The sequence below is a fragment of the Erpetoichthys calabaricus genome, chromosome 1 (genome assembly GCF_900747795.2).
Source record: "Erpetoichthys calabaricus chromosome 1, fErpCal1.3, whole genome shotgun sequence".
Classification (NCBI taxonomy): domain Eukaryota; kingdom Metazoa; phylum Chordata; class Cladistia; order Polypteriformes; family Polypteridae; genus Erpetoichthys; species Erpetoichthys calabaricus.
The window spans coordinates 97,882,791-97,905,562 of NC_041394.2; the positions used below are offsets into that span (position 1 = coordinate 97,882,791).

General features: G+C 39.2%; 1 pseudogene; it reads right to left on the bottom strand.

Annotated features, from left to right (window-relative positions):
* The window catches only part of LOC114647133 (solute carrier family 22 member 6-A-like), a 91,980-nt pseudogene that overhangs the window by 36,374 nt on the left and 32,834 nt on the right, over positions 1-22,772 (bottom strand).

Consider the following 22,772-nt stretch of genomic DNA (forward strand, 5'->3'; position numbering starts at 1 on the left):
TAAGCCAATCTAATATTTTTAAACATGTATGTGAAGAAAACGGCAATACATATTCTACACTAAATTATGCTATATATTAATTGCCTTGTATAGAACTGCTCTAGTTTTTGTCACTTATTATTATAAATGATGGGCCATCAAAAGAAAAAAAATAAAAATACTAATAAGAACACTATTTATTTATATAGCACCCTACCTATGCCCAAAATTCAGGAAGAACAACAGGATCTAGATAACATTGTCTACAAATAATCTCTTCACTAAATAAAGGATAAATACAGGATATACAAAACATTCAAATAGAAGAAAAGACAATAATCCAGACTAAAATACAACATATAATACTACAAAAAAATCTTGAACAAATAACAAATAAATAATTGCGGTACCTGGACAGGTATAGGGAGTAAACTGAAAGAAGGGGCAGAATGTCAGGTCTGTTTAATGTCTTCCTAAACTAATGAGTTAAAAAAAAAATGAATGGAGTCAGCTGATCTCATTAAATTTGGGGGGGTCATTCCACAGTCTGGGCACTATATAGCTGAGAGCCCTGCTGTCACCCACAGAGTGCAGGTTAATGAGGGGCACAGAATGAGAGGACCTTAGTGGGCAGGTCAATAACAGAATTTGATATGAAATCCTGTAAGACACAGGGAGCAGTGCAGGTGCAGCAGGATGGCTGTGATGTGCTCGCTGTTGTTGGTTGGTGTCAAGACTCTTGCAGTTGAGTTTTTGAATCAGCTGGAGCTGTGCTATACGATTATATTATTATAAAATTAAGATAATTATTATATTATAAATTAAGGCATGAGGGTTGCCACTGGATATGACATAAGATGCACAGTGTCTGACAATGGGTCCAAGGATTTCTTCCTAATATCTAATGGCAGTCAGGGTGTCTTTGTCTAGCCTGTAGAGGTCTGTGCGTCCCTCCATGAGTCAGCTGGAGCTGTGCTAAAAGATTAGAAGTGGCACCTGCCAGTAGTGACTTACAATAATCAATGCGGGATGTGATAAAAGCAGGGACGAGATTCTCAGCATCAGAAAAGGAGAGGAATGAGCAAACATAAGAAATGTGACACAGGTGGAAGGTTCTTAATATGGCTTACATGGGTGAAATAAGAAAAGGAGGAATCAAAGTAACACCAAGATTCTTTGCTGTAAAAGAAGGTCTGATGAGATCATCACCAAGAAATAGTTGAAGAGGAGCTTGTTTTCTTAAGTTGCACTTTAGTGTCACTTTGCAGGAGTTCAGTTATGTTGCAATTTAATTTTTAAACGCTCGTCTAAAAATGCTTTCACGTTGCTCCCTTCTATGCAGCTGCTTCGTGAAGCGATATGCTGCATGGTGCTTCGCATACTTAAAAGCTCGAAGGGCACGTATTGATTTTTGATTGTTTGTTTTTATCTCTCTCTCTTTCTCTGCTCCTGACGGAGGGGGTGAGGTGCTTTTGTATACTTAAAAGCCAAACAGCCCTATTGATTTTTGACTGTTTGCTTTGTTCTCTCTCTCTCTTTCTCTCTGATGCGCACTCCTTTGAAGAGGAAGATATGTTTGCATTCTTTTAATTGTGAGACGGAACTGTCATCTCTGTCTTGTCATGGGAGCACAGTTTAAACTTTTGAAAAAGAGACAAATGTTTGTTTTGCAGTGTTTGAATAAAGTTCCTGTCTCTCTACAACTTCTTGTGTTTCTGTGCAAATCTGTGACCCCAAGCATGACAATATAAAAATAGCCATATAAACATATGGTTTCTACTTCGCGGATTTTCACCTTTTGCGGGGGGGTTCTGGAACGCAACCCCCACGATGGAGGAGGGATTACTGTATGTTGAAAATACAAAAAAATACATTTGTCATCTCGACAACCTTGAACTGAGACTGGAACAGGGAGAAGGAGACAGAGCCATCTTGAGGAGCAGGGTAAACCATTGGTGACACCTCACATGCTACTGGGATGACAAGTACCAAAGATCCCACCATGTACAGCCCAGTCCACAGGGGAACCAATGACGGCACCTGTAATATGAATGCATAGTGAGTGTGTTTGTGTGTCTGTGTTATTTTAGCCTGCTGAATTGTACGGTTATTACAGTATTGTGTAGAAAATGAAAATAGGGTAATGAGTAAACAGGTTATTTACATTTCGTGTTAAAATAAAGTGACCATCTGATTTAAAAAAAAAATTCCCTCAATAGTATATACGTAGTAAAAATGTAATCATAAGTTGAGATTCACCACAATTATCTTTCATGCTTCTCAAAGTGAAATTAAAATACGATGTTTGTAAACTACTGCATTTGTGAAGGACTGAAGTGTGAGGCAACCAAAACTATTATTGAGTGTATTTCAGTAATTTGTGTAGTGACTTATAAAAACACAATATTACATTAAAATATACTGCTCAAAAAAGTTAAAGGAACCCTTTTGAATGAGAGTATAGTATCAAGTCAATGAACCTTTTGGGCTATTGATCTGGTCAGTTAAGTAGCAGAGGGCCTGTTGTTCAGTTTCAGCTGCTTTGGTGCACGGGTTGGTGGGGGGGGGGGGGGTGTACCAATGAGAGGACCCCAAAACAGGAATGAATGGCTTAACAGGTGGAGGCCACTGACATTTTTCCCTCATCTATTTATTCACTAGTTTTGCATTTGTCTATGGTCAGTGTCACTACTGGTGCAAATGAGGCCATACCTGGATCCTACAGAGGAGGCACGGGTAGTCCAGCTTCTCCAGGATGGCACATCAATACGTGTCATTGCCAGAAGGTTTGCTGTGTCTCCCAGCACAGTCTCAAGGGCATGGAGGAGATTCCAGGAGACAGACAGGCAGTTATTCTAGGAGAGCTGGACAGGGCCCCTCATAGAAGGTCCTTAACACATCAGCAGGACCCTCCGGTATCTGCTCCTTTGGGCAAGGAGGAACAGGCTGAGCACTGGCAGAGCCTACAAAATGACCTTCAGCAAACTGGCCTCTGGTGTGAATGTCTCTGACCTTGGACAAAAAGAAACAGACTTCATGAGGGTGGCCTGAGGGCCCAACGTTCTCTATTGGGCCCTGTGGAGCTTGATTGGCATTTGCCATAGAATACCAGAATTGGCAGGTCCACCACTGAGGGTGTCCTGTGGTTTTTTCACAGATGAGAAAAGGTTCACCCTGAGCACACATGACAGATGTGAAAGGGTCTGGAGAAGCTGTGGAGAACGTTATGCTGCCTGCAACATCGTTCAGCATGACCACTTTAGTGGTGGGTCAGTGATGGTCAGGGGAGGCATATGCATGGAGGGATGCACAGACCTCTACAGGCTAGACAACGACACCCTGACTGCCATTAGGAATTGGGAAGAAATCCTTGGACCCATTGTCAGACACTATGTATCTTATGTCATATCCAGGGCAACCCTCATGCCTTAATTTATAATATAATAACTAAGTTATCTTAATTTTATAATAATATAATCATATAGCACAGCTCCAGCTGATTCAAAACTCAACTGCAAGAGTCCTGACACGAACCAACAGCAGCGAGCATATCACAGCCATCCTGCTGCACCTGCACCCGTCCACTAAGGTCCTCTCAGTCTGTGCCCCTCACTAACCTGCACTCTGTGGGTGACAGCAGGGACCTCAGCTATATAGTGCCCAGACTGTGGAATGACCCCCCCCCCCCCCCAAATTTAATGAGATCAGCTGACTCCATTCATTTTTTTTAACTCATTAGTTTAGGAAGACATTAAACAGACCTGACATTCTGCCCCTTCTTCCAGTTTACCCCCTCTATCTGTCCAGGTACTCAGGGTTTGAATTTTTATCACAATTTATTTGTTCAAAATTTTTTTGTAGTATTATACAGTATGTTGTATTTTAGTCTGGATTATTGTCTTTTCTTCTGTTTGAATGTTTTGTATATCCTGTATTTATCTTTATTTATTGAAGAAATTATTTGTAGCCAATGTTATACAGGTCCTGTTGTTCTTTCTGAATTTTTGGCATAGGAAGGGTGCTATATAAATAAATTGTGTTCTTATTAGTATTGGTATTTTTTTTTCTTTTGATGACCTATCATTTGTAATAATAAGTGACAAAAATTAGAGTAGTTCTATATAAGGCAATTAATATATTGCATAATTCAGTGTAGAATATGTATTGCCGTTTTGTTCACATACATGTTTGAAAATATAAAAAGATTGGCTTAGATGTTTATTCTAAATTGGTTTAGAACAATATTGCACATATGCATTGTACAGTATATTTTAAAAAAATGTAATAACTTTTATTATTAACGTTTTACTAAACTCTAACGTGGTGCAAACATTGTAATAATATTGTATATTTCATTTTATGAATGTAAACGAAAAACTGTTTTCAATTAACACAGATGTTGATGATTTTAATTTTGTCGACATGTTAAATGGTTCCCACAGACCCGAACACAACGTAAATGTTAATAGTGTATTTCACAGAAATGATCCGTATTGTTTAGTGTGATGTATGAGACAACGTGATGGCAGAAACAATGATGCGTATTATTTGGTTTGATGTACTGTTTTTCCCTTCTCATTTTTATCACTTAATTTCTGAACGGGTACTTTCTGGGCTTTGCCGAGACCTGCCAAAACCTTCCAAAAGTAATTTTACAAAGTCAGTCCTGAAACGAAGGTGACGCCTCTTCCGGGTCTGTAACTGCGGGTCTACAACTCCGGTGACGTATGGTGCTGTGGCTCTGCAAGTGGATACTACTCGAACTTTTAGAAAAATGTATTGAATTTTGCAATGAAGTCTGTGGTTGGCTCCATTTTTCAATGACATTCCCCTTCCTCCATTGACAGGCCAGAAGACTGATGGCCCAAAGACCTCTGACATCACTTCCAGTTTCCATTCACCTAAGCCCACCTCTTCCTGCCTCCCTGCTTTATAACCACCTCACCACAATATTGCTTCAGTTCAGTCTTGGACTTGCATCTGGAAAGACATTATCGTCGATTGCTGTTAATTTGTGTTTGTTATTTTACCAACAATTAAATGGGGTTTGCCATCTGGTGCCACAACTCTTTTGTGATCTTTTGTCTCCTTTTGTTACAAATAATGTTGTGTTTTTAATTAAACCACTAATAACAAATACAGTATATAATTGAAGAAATCCAAAACTAAAATTCAGTTACTGATGACAAAGCCACCAACTAACTTTAAGTAAGATGTGAGAAAACTGCAAGACCCAATTACACATACACCCACACTCATTCACATGGGTCCAATTGTGGAAAGAGGTGTAAGGGAGATGTAAATCATGAGAATTGTTTTAGCTGTTTATCCTTTTCAGCAGCAGCATGTCCCCTTGTTTTCAATCTTGTGTTGGTGCAGGATACTAAGTACTGGTGTGCGTTAGTGATAATTAGTGATTGTAGGCCAATAAAGTATGACATTCAAGATACCAGCTGAGAGCATTTTTATTAGAATAAATGGGAGTAGGGTAAGTGCAGGAGAGAAATCAGGAAAAGTAAAAAGAAAAGAAACAAAACCAAAACACAGAGTGAGCGCTGTGTTTTGAGAGAGATAAAGAAAGAGGACAAATCGGGGCAGCAGTCGGACTGCTGATTACTTCATGAAGATCCTGATGGAGAGCTGGAGGAGCAACAAGAGGTGAACACTCTCTCAGTAGCTGATGTCAAGAGGCAGAGAGGCTAAGAGAATTGATTGAAGGAGGCTGTCCCAACATATAGACATCTGGGAGATGGCACAGCATAAAAGGAGCTGTGGTGACCAAGGTGAGGTGGCAGCTCCAGGTCCGTGGGTACCGGCTGAACTGGCGGATTGCACTCACGAGTCCTGACGAGATTAGAGAAAGGGAAGGAAAGAACATCTGCGGTTTTAACTTTCCGATTTGGATTTTACCATTCATTGGAGTATGTATTTTAAACACTCTGGTACATGAATTTGGTTTAATGGCATAATTTTTTGGATTATTTATTTATGGAACTATTTTCTTTATTGCAATGCTTGAGCATTTAAATGCTAGTCGGGAGACACTGCAGTTGTAAATGTAAAACACAGGTCCAAAGGCCATTAAGAGTGCAACACAACCGCTGCACGGTCCCCTAGCCCTCAAAATTGCTATAAAAGTAATCAAAGCATAATCATTCAGAAATAACACAAACATTAGCTTTGCTTTGATCATATGCTAGTTAGTGATTAGAACAACATTGTAAATCGCAATGCCACCAGCAGTATAGACTAATGCATCAAAAGGCCATCATACCAAATAAACATGAGGCTTACTGTAATCTTCCTCATCACTGGAGTAGCAAAGAGGTCATAAACCGTGTATGCTTTCTTACTGACCTGGATCTCTTCTTTCTGCATATGCATCAGTAATACCTGGTAAATACAACAAATGATATTTCACAAAGTTATCAAAACTTGTTTTCGTCTTGTGTATTAATGCTGCATTCCATTTGAAGTAGGAAGTTGGAATTTCCCAGTTTGCCCCATTAAGTCAGATTTCCAACTTGGAAACTTGGGGCTGGTCTGTCAAATCCGAGTTTGTCTGATGTCAATCCAAAATGATGAATTACACCGTGAACTATAGTGAAAATTGTAGTTTCATACCTCTCATTAGTACTTCTGTTTCCCTTGTGTCTTGTTAAAAGAGTCATTCCACACAGTACTGTCCGACCTCTATCTGTAGACATGCTCTAATGGTGTTTTAGATGCACAAAATACTGTGTAAAGCATGTTTATTAATTGCTATTTATTCCAAACGAGCAAGCACAACAAAGGTTCCACTGGAGGAATCAATATTTGTTTTCCTAACTTTTTACTGGAATGCAATTAACTCTGGTGTGCTGTCATTCCCACCTCAAGACAATTGACTTCCAAGGTAAATGAAACACAGCATTAATCACAAACACTTCAGTTATTCTGTAAATGAGCCATCAGCTACTGACAAAAAACAAAATACAATGAATAAGTGTAGAAAACCAAAAATGAAGAAGAAAGATATCTGAGGGACAACAATCCACCCTGAATCACCAATTGATTAAACCTGCAAGAATTTAAGGCATGGAAGGAAAAGCAAATAACCTGGAGAAACCATCAAAGTGGCACAGAGAGGACATGCAAACTATAAACAGATAGTAACTTCCTGGTCAATTTTTGGGCACACCTTCCTTATAGTCAGTCCGTCATTTTCTTATCTGCTTAGTCCTGAACAAGGTTGTGAGGTGAGGTGAGGCGGGGCGGTTGGGTTTAGGGCGGTTTTGGTGCAGGAGCCTATCCCACCTAGCAGAGAGTGCATGGCAGGAACAAGCTCAGGATAGGGTGCCAGTCCATCACAGGACAAACACACACTCAGTCAACCACACACTAGTAGCAATTGTCATAGTAATTTCTCCAATTCATTGTGTTATTAACACATTCAATTGTAAAAGAATTGTGTTTTTGATAATTTAACTTCAGCCTTGGGGGATTATCATATGTAGTTCAGTAGAGAAACTATTAACATTCTGGACCATAATCCAGGTCAGGATGGGGGTGAAGAAGCCTATCCAGACAGCACTGGAAACAAGGCAGCAGTCCATCACAGTGGCCACTCCTGTACGATGCCACGCCTGACTATTTAGAATACCCAAAAGTCTACTGTGGCATCCTAGGAAAACAAATTAAATTGGGTAAAGAAAGTGCTCTCACATTGTAGGCATTAGACATTATCACCTGGAAAGCTATTTTACAATCCAATTATAAAACAGATTAACAAAAATTTGCACAGAATTTCAGTATTTAAGCAGAGCATACAGTAAGTAAAAGATGTCTTTCATATTTTTATATATTTATTATTATCCTATTTCCAGAAATTCTAAATCTGTGGGTTTATGTTAAAGAACTTTAAAAGATGCCAGTTTAGTCAGAGGGCACATGAATTTAAAGTAGTCCTGTCCCCTACACTTCATTTCTGTTTGTATTAAAATCAAAGTTGTACTTGTGGCAGTAGTTGTGTCTTTAGTAAAATCAAGTTGGTTTGGCCTCATTTATCATTATCGAAGAATTGTAGTGCAATACATGTATTGTTTCATTGTGAAATCTAACAGTATGTTCACCTCAGCTGTGATCGCTTCCCCCTCTTTGGCTCGTCCATTGATTCTGGATACCTTCTTGATGATTTGTATTGCCTGGTCGGGCTTCTTGTTTAAAGCCAGCCAGCGTGCCGACTCTGGAAACCACCTGCAGGGAGGGAAGGTCAGCAGATTGTCAGATGGCATGACACAGTCACCCATATTCAATGTTTACTTGCTGGTTTTTCACTTTTATTCTGTAAAAGTAAATTGTTTGTTTATATGAGATTGGTGATCATTAAAATTAATAGCTAATGAGCCCACTAACTGCAGAATCAAGTCAAAGACAGAAACAAAATAATACATTTATAAATGAAAAATATACACTTTCTTGTTGACTGCATATAAAAAGACAACAATTTCTTTGGAAAATTAAAAAGTGACAGATTCATCAGAATCATTGCGAATCCCTGACAAAACAGATCTAGTGATATGGAGAGATATACATGTCTATGACACAATGTCTGTGGACCACTTTCAATATAAATTTGGATTTTAAATATTTAAAACCAAATTGCACTGTTTTGGCAAGCCTTTCATAACTAACATATATCTAGTAGGTAGTACTTCTGACTTAAAACCAAGCACTTATAATAGGGAAATTCTTATAAATAAGGAAACAACTCAAAATTGTTTGACTGTAAACCTGAGCGTGTCAATTGGGAAATGGCTGAACTTACAGTCATGGACGAAATTATCGGCACCCCTGGAATTTTCCCAGAAAATGCACCATTTCTCCCAGAAAATTGTTGCAATTACAAACGTTTTGGTATACACACGTTTATTTCCTTTATGTGTACTGGACCAACAGAGAAAGAAAGCCAAATCTGACATCATGTCACACTGAACTCCAAAAATGGGCCGGAAAAAATTATTGGCACCTTTTCAAAATTGTGGGTAAATCATTTTATTTTAAGCATATGATGCTCGTTTGAACTCACCTGTGGCAAGAAACAGGTGCTGGTAATATAGCAGTCACACGTGATGCCAGTTAAAATGGAGAAAAGTTGACTCAGCCTTTCTGTTGTGTGTCTGAGTGTGCCACACTAAGCATGGAGAACAGAAAGAAGAGCAGAGAATTGTCTGAGGACTTGAGAACAAAAATTGTGGAAAAATATCAACAATCTCAAGGCTACAAGTCCATCTCCAGAGATCTTCATGTTCCTTTGTCCACTGTGCACAACATAATCAAGAAGTTCACAACACATGGCACTGTAGCTAATCTCCCTGGACGTGGACGGAAGAGAAAAATTGATAAAAGACTGCAACGAAGGATAGTTCGAATGGAGGATAAACAGCCCCAATCAACTTCAAAAATATTCAAGCTGTTCTGCAGACTCAGGGTACAACAGTGTCAGCTCAAACTATCCGTCGACATCTGAACGAAATGAAACGCTATGGCAGGAGAGCCAGGAGGACCCCACTGCTGACACAGAACATAAAAAAGCCAGACTGGAGTTTGCCAAAATGTACTTGAGGAAGCCAAAACCCTTCTGGGCGAACATCTTGTGGACAGATGAGACCAAAGTAGAGCTTTTTGGTAAAGCTCATCATTCTACTGTTTACAGAAAACGGAATGAGGCCTATGAAGAAAAGAACACAGTACCTACAGTCAAACATGGTGGAGGTTCTAAGATGTTTTGGGGATGTTTTGCTGCCTCTGGCACTGGATGCCTTGACTGTGTGCAAGGCATCATGAAATCTGAAGACTACCAAAAGTTATTGGGCCGCAATATAGGACCCAGTGTCAGAAAGCTGGGTCTGCGTCAGAGGTCACGGGTGTTCCAGCAGGACAATGACCCCAAACATACCTCTAAAACACCCAGAAATGGTTGAAGACAAAGCGCTGGAGACTTCTGAAGTGGCCAGCAATGAGTTCGAATCTAAATCTGATTGAACACTTATGGAAAGATTTCAAAATTGCTGTTGGGAGAAGGCGCCCTTCAAATCTGAGGAACCTTGAGCAGTTTGCAAAAGAAGAGTAGTCGGAAATTCCAGTTGAGAGGTGTAACAAGCTTGTTGATGGTTATAGGAAGCGCTTGAATTCAGTTAGTTTTTCCAAAGGGCGTGCAACCAAATATTAAGTTGAGGGTGCAAATAATTTTGTTCAGCCCAGTTTTTCAGTCTTGTGTGACATGATGTCAGATTTGACTTTTTTTCTCTGTTTTTTTGTGTTGTTCCAATGCACATAAAGGAAATAAACATGTGTATACCAAAACATTTGTAACTGCAACAATTTTCTGGGAGAAATGGTGCACTTTCTGAGAAAATTCCAGGGGTGCCGATAATTTCGGCCATAATTGTATAAGACATGTTCAAAAATCAATGGCAGTCAACCAAGGAATCTAAATGCAAATACATTTATATGGAGGGGGGAAAAATAAACTTAAAGTTAAGGAAAAGAAATAATTTAGAAGTATATACATTATTTAATAAATGTACATACTGTTGTTTTTTATTATATATATATATATATATATATATATATATATATATATATATATATAATATATATATATATATTGTTGCAGGTGGCTGGGGGGGGCAACCCAGCAGGGATGCCCCAGAGGACCGGAAGAGGGCTTACGCCTTCCCCAGACCACGTGGGGGGCGACCGCCCTGGTACCTAAAACTCTTTGGCTGACAACACGGCGTGCGCAGGAGTGTTATCATGTTTACAAAATACACTTTTGGTTACGTTACTTCTCCCAATGCTTTTTACTGCTGCTTTCCCATAGATGCCTCCTCAGTTCAATGTAATGTCACAATTGACAGTCTGTTCATGGGGAACAAACTCTTTATAAACAAATCTGTTAAGTGTGGATAAACTCGATCAACTCAGCATAAGGGCATTTGGTGAAATGATTAACAACACTGTAGACATGTGGTATCTAATATTACTACACTCTACTTTCATGCCACTGACCGATTCCAGAAATTTTGCTTTTCCCTAATACATAAATCATATAGTGGGGTTATAACAACATGTGACCCTGAGGATATGGAAACTCTGATAATGAAGTCAAGCAACAGTACCAAGTACCAGTGGACAGTATAACGAGGCTGACTTTTTTGTTTTCCACCTATGCTAAATGGCGTATTGGGTGACAAGGGCTCTCCATCGAGTGAGATCAAGGAAGAGGTCTTCAATCTCATCCCATGAGACATTGAGGACTTTGAGGTTGTTGATGAAGGTTCGATTCCAGGTCAATTGTGGTTGTCCTTTGCCACGTCAGCCTCCAGGTAGGACCCATCGGACCGTGTTCTTGGGAATATGATTATCTTCCATGAGGATCACGTGTACAAATAGATGTAGCCAGTTGGGTGCAATAATCATACTGAGGTTTGGCTACCTGTTTCTTCAAAGACCTCCTCATTGGTAATGTGGTTGAAGTATCGAATGTGCATGCACTGCCACAGGCAGCGTTGGTGAAACATGTTCACCTTCCACATGATGCTGGCTGAAGCTTTCCACATTTCTCCAGAAATAAACAAGAAAAATTACACAATCACATTTGTTCTTTTAAAGATCAAATAGGGCTAAAACAAAAGTAAACAGCTCCATATAACCACACAGCCCTACTCTCTCCCTCCTCCATCACACATTTCAGTTTTGCAACCACCATCCCCATCATTCTGCCACAAATGGAACAAGGCAGACAGAGAAAGGAAACACAGGCCAGGGGCCTCATTTATAAAACTTTGCATGGATCTAAGCGTGAAAATATACAGAGAAAAAAATGCAAACACCAAAAAAAAATCAGATTTATAAAATGTGGCGTATGCACATTTCTATGCAATATACCCTTTTAATTCACAAATCACCTTATAAATTTGTGCACATGAACACACATTGGACTACGCTAATCATCCTCATACATATGCACTCATGATACTGCAGAACTTCACTAGCTGGTACAGCAACCTCCCATATGACACAGCTAGACCCCACCACCTGCATTCAAGAGTATCTGGCTGTGCTCCACAACTGAGAGTGCAAGATCATATGTAGCATAGTGCCTCTCCTCTGTGTTGTGGGGGTCAGGGAACGTGGGAAGCCACTACTACCTGACACATACAGTCAGGTCTATAAGTATTTGGACAATAACACCATTTTCATAATTTTAGTTCTATACGCTACCACAATGGTTGACTGTATGAATGAAGCAATCAAGACGTGATGTGAAGTATAGACTTTCAGCTTCAATTCTAGAGGTTTAACAAAAATATTCTATGAGCTGTTTAGAAAAGACATTTTTATATATGGTCCCTTCTATTTTCAGTGGCTCAAAAGTATTTGGACAAATTAGCATAAACATGCATGGCATGTGTTTCATAAATGTAATGATCATTTTCAATAATTGGTTGAAAATCCTTTACAATCAATGACTGCCTGAAGTCTGGAACCCATGGCCATCTCCAAATGTTGGGTTTTTAACATGGTGATGCTTTGCCAGGCCTTTACTGCAGTTGTCTTCAGTTGTTGCTTGTATGTTGGACTTTATGGCATCAGTTTTGTCTTCGGCAAGTGAAATGCATATCCATTTCGGTTGAGATCTGTTGATTGACTTGGCTTTTGAAGAATATTCCACTTCTTTGTGTTGAAAAGCACTTGGTTTGCTTTCACAGTATGTTTTCGCTCATTGTCTACCTGTACTGTGAAGTATTGATCTATCAGTTTTGCAGCATTTGGCTGAATTCTGAAAAGACAGTACTGTATACACTTCAGAAATCATCCTGCTATTTCTACCAGCAATCCTAACATCAATAAACACTACTGACTGACTTCTATTGGCAGCCATGCATGATCATGCCATAAAACTGCCTTCAGCATGTTTCACAGATAATACTCTTCTCTTTCCAACATTCTGGTATGTATTGATCTTAGTTTCCTTTGTGTCCAAAGAAAACTGCTCCAGAATTGGACAGGCTTTAAAAAAATGTTTTTTGGCAAAGTCTAATCTGTCCTTCCTATGCTTGAGGTTTACCAGTGGTTTGTACCTTGTGGTAAACTCTCTGTATTTACTTTCATGAAGTTTTCTCTTGATTGCAGGATTTGGGAATGGTGGGTCTACCTCCCGGAGAGTGTTCTTGGTTTGGCTAAATGTTGTGAAGGGGGACTTCTTCACCAAGGAAAGAATTCTGAAATAATCCAGCACAGCTGTCTATTGTGGTTTTCTAGACCTTCTGGTGCTGCTGAGTTCACCAGTTCATTCCTTCTCTTTAAGAATAAACCAAATGATTGATTTGACCACTCCTGGTGTTTCTGCTGTCGGTCTAAAGTATTTGTTTTGTTTTCTCAGCATAATGATGGACTCTTTTTACTTTCATGGACCGCTCTTTGGACCTCATATTGAGAGTTCACAATGACAGCCTCCAAATGCAAATTCCACACTTGGAATCAATTCCACACATTTTTCCTGCTTAATAGTTATGAAATAATAAGGGGACCTGATCCCACCTGGATATGGAACAGCTTGTCAGTGAAAATGTCCAAATACTTTTAAGCCCCTGGAAATGGAGGGCTATGCCGAGAAATGGCTGTCATTACTAAATGGATCATACAATATTCATGTGACAATGGGTAGCCAATATAAATTGAATCAAAAAAGTTCTTCAGTGTAAATACGCAGCATTGGCCCTATTAAACGGAAACTAACACACAGTCTGTGCATAATATTCATCATTTTTGAGGTGTAAAATGTTTGTCATGTCAACGAACATTATAATGACAGCTCAGTGATGTGAATTATAGTGCATGCGAGTCATCCTTTAGCTGGTTTGACTGCATTTTCCTACTTGATCGAGTGTGTTATCATTTCCCAGTTTCTCCAAAATGTTGCGTGCACATGACTCAGAGGTGCCATAAATATAGGCAAATGTGTCCCTGTCAAATTTTTTTTCATAAATCCGTCATTTGTGTGGAAAGTTGTGTACGCACATTTAATGCCTCTTTTTGAGGCTTTTTGACTGTATGAATGAAGCCCCAGGAGATGGATGATTCATAAACCAGAGTTTAAATACAAGCAGGGGTCCTTACCATCACTAATATCAAGGAGAATAAAGTTAAATATGCTAACCAAAAGATGAGTAAAGAAAAGCAAGTTAAACATTTGTAACAAAAAATTCACTAATAACATACAAGGCAGTTATGTATTCACCCAAAGTCTTGGGCGCTGAGAGGTCTGCAACACAAATGACATCACAAGTCATGACCTCTGAAGCCAAGCCCCTTAGCAATAGGTGACCATATCTTGGCAATAAAACCATAAAATGGTGCCGTCTATGAAAACCAAAATGGTGATATGTCATAAAATGACATTTTTTAGGATCGATAAAATTAATTTAAATGTACAAAATCAAAAGAATTTAATTTATCATGCACATATTCATTGTGAAAAATCAAATTCAAGTGCTTCTTTTATTTGTGTTCATTTTAATTATGAACCTTAATAATAATAATTCTTTACATATACAGTATATAGCACTTTGTTACTACTCTAATTGCTTTACATAGTGAGTGGGGAGCCATTTCAACCACCACTTTGTGTAGCATCCTCCTGGATGATACGATGCCAATCACATTTGTACCAGCACCCTCACCACACATTAGCTGTTAGGTTATGAAGTGGTGAGAGAGATAGCCAATTAGAGAGACGGGATGATTATGGGGCCAGAATGACTAGGCCAGGGTGGGCAATTTAGTCTGGACATCAGAATACACACTACTCTTCATGAAGGAAGCCTACGAATCTTTTATAACCACAGAGAGTCAGGACTTTGGTCTTATGTCACATCCGACGGACGGCACCTTTTATACACCACAGTGTCTCCATCAATGCCCCAGTGCATTGGGATCCATATTCAGATCACAGGGAAAGCAATCCCTGCTGGCCTCACCAACACCCAAATTTTCCTAGATGGTCTCCTATCCAAGTCCAGGCTGAGCCCAGACATGCTTAGCTTCAGGTGGATGACCTGTTCTGAAGTGCATGTAAAATGGTTGGTTTGATTTATTTCCAAATGTACTGTCTGCATTTCCACAGGTGATTCAGAGTACAACAATCAAACACAGTTTGCTATAAACTAAAGACGAGGGAAATCAGTGCAATCAAACACACAATCAGTGCAGTAAATCACAAACAGATCAATGATTCACTCATTGTACTCTCTAGCCTGCATTGACGCAGAGAGCCAATTAGTGCATAAAGCCCAATCAGGGCTAAAATTACACATGTACCCAATTCTGAGCCATTAGTCACTCACCAGCTGTAGATGAAAGCAACAAAGATGGGCACGGATTGGGCAATTTGAAGTTTACGCCAGTCTTGTATCGCAAATGCTGTTCCTGCCAGTACAATCTGGGAGAGGGTGAAGCAGGCTGTGAAGACTGCACCAAAAATGGTACGTGATCTGATGGGGATCCATTCTAAGTCTGCAAAAAGAGTGACTCATTATTTTCATATATTTGAATTAGCTGTAGACGTAGCCTGGAGGAGATTTCAGGTTTGGACCCCCCATCCCAAAACATATTTTATGACTATTCCAATTGATTATAGATGTAATCATGGTTTATGTAATTTCACATTGCCCCCCCAGAAATTAATTTTTTGGCTACCACCACTGGTAACAGAAAAACAAAAATAATACTAAATATGCTCAGAACATCTAAATAAACATGCACTAAGCTATTATTCTCTTAGACTGTCTGAATCCTTTCATAAGGATGAACTTTGGTGAACTTTCTGACACAAGTTCTCATGTTAACATTGACCAGGGCTGATTCATTGGTCAAGAATTCTGTATTCAGTTCAAAAGTGCAATCCTGTTTGAAGGGTTCCAGGTTGTCGACTACTTTCGTTTTACCAGAGGTATCAATTTAACAATATTTTAGCAAAATATGCATGCATTTTGCCCATTTTCAGTGTGGATGACTTGAAGCTGATTATGTGTCAAAAATAACATTGTTTTGATATTATTTGCTGTTGTTCACTGTTGGCCACTGCTTGCTTCAATTAAAGTATAAACTTTATTAGCTATATTTTGCATTCTGCACCCTCTTTATCTCTCTTTTAATTCCTAGGACACAAAGTGGAAACAGAAATAGACAACGGCAGCGCATTGTCGAAGAACTCCGGGCCCATGAGAACCAGATTCCGCAACTCTTGTCCAGATGAAGGCACCCGAGGGAACTGAAGGCTTGCCTGCTGAAACAGTCCTCCCCGATAGCTGAAATTGTCACAGCTCATCGCAATTCAGCAACTTTGACTCCACACCATACCGCTCACCTTCAGGGCCAAATTAGTTTTACCCCCACACCCCTTCAGAGCAATGACGATGACAAGGGAATTGGCCTGTTTCAGCTATGAAGATGGGGGTTTAAGGGTAGTTCACCTCTATCAGCCCAGGCAAGCATCTCCATCCAGAACCGTTTCAACCCTCTCCTCTCGCCCACCGTGCCGTCAGCCCCAAGTGTTGTATTTGTTATTGGAAATTCTATCATACGAAACCTCAACATTTCTTGCCCTAAACAGAAATCTTTTCTTTCTTGTGTTCCTGGTGCTTGTGTATGAGATGTTATAAATTGAGTGCCGACTGTCTTCAAGAGACACAAGAACACCACCTCATCAAGGCACCATGCAGTCCCTACATTGATGGATTGAAGGCCAGATGTCCACAGGACTATCATCATTTAATTCTTCCAAATGAAGCCTAAAAACTATGAGGACCGATTTAGATCATTTATGTTAGGCAGAATGCCCAGTGGGGGCTGGGTGGTCTCGTGTCCTCTGAACTCTTGCAAATTTTGTTTTTTTTCTCCAGCCCATCTGGAGTTATCTTTTTGTTTTTTCTGTCCTCCTGACCATTGGAACTTACTTTATTCATTTTTATTTAGTATTGCGTAATCTTATTTTTTTATAAACGTTTCTTCATCTTGTATAGCACTTTGTGCTACAAAATTTGTATGAAAATGTGCTAAATAAATAAATGTTGTTGAAACATGATATTGAAACTTTTTCTCAGTCTTCACTACAAACCATATGAGGTAAGTAACAATTAAAAAAAATTACATTTTTGGGTGGAATATTCCTTTAAAATGGAGACACATTCTGTGTGGACTCAATTGCGGGTTAGTTTCTTGTTTTAATTAATTTAATTTTAGCTTGCATATTTTGTGTGTTTTTCTCTTTTTAACGTGTTGGACAAATAGATTCCAAAAAGAGTCAAACCCCATGAGAGGCACATGCAAGCCATTTATACAATGGCTCACTGATTCTGTTGCAAAAGCAAGAAAGTTATATATCTAGAAATATGTAAGCACAGCTCTGTAAGCACAGAGTGAGCAAATATTCAGCGTTTAAATTACACAAAAAACAACCTTATTACTTCATTACTTTCACAAAACAGTTATATCATAGCCCGGGTTCCTCCCCTGGTTGGGGTTGAAATTCATATTTTAAGTCATCTTTGTTAATTTTTTATTCTTTTGTATTAATATTATTGATGTTAATTTGCAATGGCCAGCAGCCATACCATCTGCACTTCAGAACAGGTTATCCAAGTGAAGCTAAGCACGTTCAGGCCCAGCCAGGGAAAGCTTGAGTTGCTGCTGGAAGAGGTGACCAGCAGGGGGCGCTTAACCTGCAGTCTGAGTTTGGATTCTAATGTCCCAGTGCAGTGACAAGGAAACTGTGCTGTAAAAAAGATGCTGTCCTTTGAATGAGATGTAAAACCAAGGCCCTGACTCTCTGTGGTCATAAAAGAACAGGGTGTATACGAATGTCCTGGCTAAATTTCCCACCATGGCCTAGTCATTCTGGTCCCCTAATCATCCTCTGTCTCTAATTGGTTAACTCTCTCACCAATTCACAACCTACCAACTAATGTGTGGTGAGCGTACTGGCACAAAAATGGCTTCTGTTGCATCACCTAGGTGGATGCTGCAGATTACTGGTGGTTGAAATGTCTCCCCACTCACTGCGAAAAGAACTTTATGTGGTGAGAAAAGCATAAATGGAAAGAATTATTATTATTGTGTTTCAATGCTTGGTGATGTTCTATGTACTTTGTAGGTAGTCCCCCAAGAGGAGGTTTATTTCAATGTGCTAGGGAGTGGTGAGGTATGTGGTGTAGCAATGGATTTTGCAGATTGTGCAAAGAACAAGGGCCTACAAGCTTGGGGGGCTCAATCGGGGTCGTATAGATTAAAAAAAAAACAAAAAAAAAAACGAATAACTTAAATCAATTGCACAGTTTGTTCCGTTAATTAATTCACAGTTTCAGTGAAATTTTTGCACCATCACCAGGCAAGTCCAATCCAATCCGTTTTTGTGAACTATATCTATATTGTGAACTTATTTTATAAAGATCCTGCATTCGCCCTTATATCTAGCCAGGGTTTGATTGTAAATCCCCCCTAGTGGGCATTTTGTAAGTGTTTTTGGGACAAAAGTGCTTTGGGGCTCCTAGCACATGACAGTTTTTTTTCTTTCGGTTGCTCCTGTTAGGGGTTGTCACGGCGGATCATCTTTTTCCATATCTTCCTGTCCTCTGCACCTTGCTCTGTTACACCCGTCACCTGCATGTCCTGACAATCACCTACACAAACTCCCCCAGCCTATAAATCCGGAGGGTCTCCTACAGTTCCAGGAGGTTTATTTCAATGTGCTAGGGAGTGGTGAGGTATGTGGTGTAGCAATGGATTTTGCGAGCTTGGGGGGCCCACTCGGGGTCATATAGATTTAAAAAAAAAAAAGATTAACTTAAATCAATTGCACAGTTTGTTCCGTTAATTAATTCACAGTTTCAGTGACATATTTGCACCATCACCAGGCAAGTCCAATCCAATCCATGATGATATTACATGTTCGGCAGACCTGCAGTTTACACGAATTTACACACATCCTAGTCTGCCTTACAGAGAAGTGCACATTCCCAAATTTGGTGACCTTTGGAGTGCCATAGCGTACATCAACGGAAGAAGTTTTGAAGGACATCACATGAATATTGTAAATATACATTATTATTGCAAATAATTGTTACTTTTGTACTTTGATTTAATGTTAACAGTTTTCGAAATTCAAAATCGTAAACGGTAAATCATAGCAGTTCAGTTGTTAAGTGATAGTCCCTGTTAATTGGAAAATGCAGAATATTTGAACAATTTGACTCTTTTTATACTCTTGTCATACAACACCATGTCGGCCAATAGCAGTGGATCCGGCAAACATTATAAGAGTGGTGCTGCTAAATGTAAGGCACGCCTGCAACAGGAATTGAAAAATGCTAAGCTTACCAAGATTTCTACCTTTCTCAAAACTGAGCAAGGGCCAGCGGTAGTAACTGAGAATGCTGATGCTGGTGAATCGTCGCAACAGTCACAAGCAGGTTATGTAGACAGTGCAGTGAGTGAAATGGTTGCAACTGTACCGAGTCTGGAAATAGTGATACAATGGCTTCAGATCAGGTGCTATCTGCTAAAACTGTTAAAAATGGAGAAATTACTAAAGACCAATAAGCCATATATATGACAAAGTAATGTCCTACCGATAAGGCAAATTCCTTGGAACCATTGATACCTCACTTTATAATGTCCATTTTCTCAGAACTTGTGTAAAACAGGTCGATTGTGCAGTAGTATCCTGTCAGACGGTGATGTTGTTTTAATTTGTTTATTGAAATTGCATCATTTTATAGCATAGAACAGTTTCTACTTTCTAGCTTACGTTACATTTTAATCATTTACCTTTGCAAAGCTGTCTTGGAAAAGTAAGCGGGACCTCATCTTACATGTTTTTATGTACTACTACTACCCACACCTCCCTCATTCCATTCCCACAATTTACTTTATTTTTGCTAACTTAACAGCTGCTGAAATAATGCAATTAAAAAAGTTAATACAAATTCCATTTAGAGAGCCATTTTCTTTGTCACCAGTGTGTGATCTGAAAGTGTCATGGACACCACTGCCCAACCTGCCCCTAGGATCTAGTTATGATTATTATTACAAGATAGGAGGGGCCCATTCAGGGTGCTGCACAGGGACTTTCAGCATGCTGGCTATGCCACTAGGTGAGGTCTTGTGCTTTTTGTGATTTTCTTGTGCTATACTGATTTTTCAGAATATTTAACTTCATTTTGGACTTGTTCACCTTTCAGCTAATTTGTTTTTGCCATTTGTGTTCCACAGAGCTTTTTGTGTTACAGTGCATTTTTGTCAATTAATTTATATTTTATAAAGATCCTGCATTCACCCTTATATCTAGCCAGGGTTTGCATGAATGTGTTTTTCTTTCGGCTGCTCCTGTTAGGGGTTGCCACGGCAGATCATCTTTTTCCATTTCTTCCTGTCCTCTGCATCTTGCTCTGTTACACCCGTCACCTGCATGTCCTCTCTCACCACATCAATAAACAGTAATTCCAATTCAAAATAAAAATCATTAAGACTGTAATGTGGAATGTATCATCAACTGCTTCATAACTTGAATGTCAAAAATGGTGTAATGTAGATGTAGAAGAACATCATAAAATGAAGTTAAATGAGGAACACGTGAACACCATTCTGTTAAGAAACTGGAAATGCTTAACCTCTGAGAATAACTCCAAAGTGGTCAGCAACAACTGGAGATTATGAGAAAGGTACCTAATCACAGAAGACCAATGATGATGAAGGAGATAAAGTGACTGAATGGCTATCAGCATTGATCTATTCACTATATTTTAAGAACAATTATGCATTAATACTGAAAAATGAAATAGCCTAAAGTAAATGAGAAAACAAAAAGCTCATTCACAGTGTCAGAGACTGAATAGCCTATGAACGTTGCATGTTTTTCTTCATTTTGCAGTGTGTCTTGTAGGTATTCGGAAGGTATTCACCCCATACACTTTTGTTCCCAGCTGCAGATCATCCGTAGACCTCCCCAAAATGCTCATATTTTCTATTGTATACACTTTTCATTTGTTCCCCTTTCATTTCTGTCTGAACTCCTTCATAGCTGATGATCTGGTGCTCCCCTCATTTAAAATCCTGGTCTCTGTAATGTTCAGTCTTCACTTTCTACCCTTCTTCCTTCGTTTTTACTGTCTGAGAACAAAAGTCTTCTTTATAATTCTCTAGTGGATATTGATACATCTGCAAGAAATTTATTTGTTTTGTTTTGTGTTGAGATGTGATGCCTTTTATCAATATACAAATAAACAAAAGAGAGTCTCTCTCAGTTTTTCTTATTATTATACTCCTATCATTCACTGAATCTGCTCTAGGGTTACAAGCAGCGACAGCCTATCCAAGTAACTGTAGGTATAAAGTAGGAGCCGACCATAGAGGGGGTGGAAGGCATAAGCTCACTATCTACTCATCGATTAGCAGACCCATTTAGTCCACTTCATATTGGTGGGGGAGCTAAAGCCTGTCCAGGCAGCAGTCCTACACTCAATCAAGTAGTCCTTAATTATATTTATCTTCAAATGATTTCCTTGGAGCTTAAATTGTAAGACACGTTTTCATTCTTAGCAAAACCACTGTAAAGTTATCTTCTTATTAGTATTTTGCTATAAAATGTCTGCGCCCATCTCACACTGTAAATTAAATCTTTGCCTTTTAGTGACATCTAGTGGGCTTCTCCATTATTGAACTTTACTTAGTACATGTCTTCATGAAGGCCTTCCACATTGACCTGGACAAGTAATAGATGGAGATCGTGATGGACTGGAGTAAGCAGATTCATGAAATGGATGGATGGAGGAAGGTTCAAAATGGACTCATATAATAAATATGACTACTGTACAGACATTTTTTGTTTACGTCCATCAATTAATACTCTACAGAGAGTCCAGATGTTATAATTGCTATGATGATCACCCAGAGGAGTGCACAGTTAACTGACATTTGTAATAAAAATAAATGTACATCATCTGAGACATAGCGACACCCCAAACAGACAGCATTGCCAATTCAGTTGGGTTTTTGGTGGGATTACTGTGTGCAGTGAAGTTTCTTCTTGGGCTCTAGCAGGTGCCATCAATTTCAATAATACAGAGGACATATACATGACCATAGGGTGAACATGCAGTCTCTACGCAGGACACAAATGGACCCAAGTCCCCATTAAAACACTCCATCAACAGAATGGCATTACAAGCACAGTGGATTCAGACAGTATTCAGACCTCTTCATATTCTGCACACTTTAATGTGTTGTAGATTTAATTTTAAATGGATACATATCAGTACCCTAGAATGACAAAGTGAAACCATGTTTTTGGAAATTCTGTAAAAATCAAAACCTGAACTCTCTCATTTATGTAAATATTCAGACCCTTTGCTGTGGCACTCAAGATTGTGGTCAGGTGGATCATTGAGAAATGTCTTGAACGTGATTGGGGTCCACTTGTGGAAAATTGAATTGATGAGGATATCACTTAGAAAGGCACACATCTGTCTTTCTTTAAATATCCTTGAGTGACCCAGCCAAAGTCCAGACTTAAAACCCATAGAACATCTGTGGAGAGACCTCAAGATGCCAATTTATAGATTCTTCCCATCCAATTTAATAGATCCTGAGTGAATCTTTCAGGAGGTATTGGATAAACTGCCCAAATCCTGGTATGAAAAGTTCATAGAGACTTACCGATGAAACCTCGAAGATTTAATTGCCAAAGCGGC